The sequence below is a fragment of the Atractosteus spatula genome, chromosome 14 (genome assembly GCF_055471065.1).
Source record: "Atractosteus spatula isolate fAtrSpa1 chromosome 14, fAtrSpa1.hap1, whole genome shotgun sequence".
Lineage (NCBI taxonomy): Eukaryota > Metazoa > Chordata > Actinopteri > Semionotiformes > Lepisosteidae > Atractosteus > Atractosteus spatula.
The window spans coordinates 30179651-30181819 of NC_142719.1; positions in this window are offsets into that span (position 1 = coordinate 30179651).

Sequence of the window (2169 nt, forward strand, 5' to 3'; positions counted from 1 at the left end):
AGGGGTTTGCAACATCATGGCCGCTTACAGTACTTTCACAAAGGTCACGATTTTGTGTTTAATTAGAAATTGGTAAAATGTTTCTGTAACACCAACGAATTTGTTACCTATCTCCTTCAAATCCAAGCAAACAAGTAACCTTCAGCTGTTAAATAACGCCCATATTTATTTAAAATACACCTTTCAACACTTCTCCGTTAAACAACCATATAATATTTGTTGAATAATACATTATTGAGCATATACTTTGAAAAGGTGTAATATTTTATATTTGGTGTTTAAAGTTGAGAAATGGATGAATTAAGGTTTATGAGGTAGTGAATATTTAGGTATAAGTTGTAACAGGAGACAATTCTTGCTGCTTGGTTTGCCACATTGAGTCCTCTTGAGTGTTGGCAGTGTCTTTGAAACTTATGAAAGTGCTGAGACATGATCAGGCACAGTATAAGTGCCATTAATTTTATTTAACCCTTCAACCAAGGGTATTCAACTAAGTGCTAGTCCTCCCTGTTAATACTCCACTTGGGAAACTGCCCTGTATTGAACACAATGTCAAAGTAAAGCCCATAATTACAAATAATGCAGTTAGTTCTCAAAGACTGAAAAGAGAAAACCGGGTGAACAGATAATAATAATAACATCTGTATAGTGCTTTCCCACTCAATGCACTTTACAGGTAATTTTTTTTACAGGATGATATAGATGATATGACGGCAGCCAGTGTGCACCAGTACGTTCACCACACCCCAGCCCAGCTATCAGTGGGGAGGAGAACAGAGTGCTCCAGTTCATAGATTGGGATTATTAGGAGGCCATGATTGGTAAAGGCCAGGGGGAAATTAGGCCAGGACACTGGGGCAACACCCCTGCTCTTTTTAAGAAACACCCTGGGATTTTTAATGACCACAGAGAGTCAGGACGACTGTTTAACGTCTCATACTTTTTTAAAGTATAGCATCCCTATCACTATACTGGGGCATTAGGGACCCACACAGACCACAGGGTGAGCACCCTCTACTGGTCCCACTAACACCTCTCCCAGCAGCAGCCTTAGCTTTCCCAGGAGTCTCCCATCCAGGTACAGGCCAGGCTCACACCTGCCGAGCTGGAAGGTGTTCATCTGCTGCCAGCAGCTGTATCTGCTTCCCTTAACCTTTAATAAGACATTACCATGCATAACACTTACATAGACTGCTATTCCAGCACACCACAGATTTCCAGCCCTGCTCCTGGAGACCTATAAGGCGTGACAAGATTTATTCCAACCCAGCAAGTTACCAGCAAGCCAGCTCATTAAGATGAGCGCGCACTTCAGCCACTGATTGAGGGCAACCACAGAAGGGGACGCCAGAACACCTGACACGCAGCCTACAGCCTCATTCGAACCCGGGAAGAGCCGCTGCAGACACGCCTTTCTTGCGTCGCATCTGTGCAGCTCCTGCACAAGAGTCTCTACTGCCTGAAGATGTGCTGATGAAGAACAGCGCAGATACACCCCAACCACACCTCGACTACGGACAGTGGTCTCCATGAGCCGTGCCGTTCTGGGGTTGTACAGCTCACTTATTTGTGTTTCCATGGCACATTTTGTTGTATTAGCTCGTTTGTGTAGCGATTAAAGAAGCAGGGGTATACAGATTAGAAGACTGGAAGCCAGGAACCAGCAGTTAAAAATCCCAACCCGTTTCAGGGCAGCCAGTTTTTCCAGGACTTGGATCTCTGGGATTGACTCCTGTGTGGTCAGGGAGCTGATGGGACACGTGGACATCACAGCTGTGACATGCCTGAAGGAACAGCATGATGTCACTGCACACCCGGTGATGTCACTGCACGTCAGGTGATGTCACAGGAAGCTTGTCCAGCATGTCCCTTAAAAACACTGTATCCTTAAAAAATAAGACAGCTCTGCTCAACTCACCCCAGTGCTTCCATTCTAGCGAGTCCTGGTCACAGTCACATGGAGACACGATTCAGTATTGACAATGTAATGCTGGCTCAGCCTTCAAAGGTTTGGTCATTTGTGATAGAGACAAGGAGCTGTTCAAACTGCGTGCAAGTTCAAACTTTTTTTCCACAAAACCTTTGTTTTTTTAAAAAACCTCTTTACACCTGCCTGAACCACATTCCCCGAGGAAACATCTGTACATGAAAGGACAGCAGGCAACATGG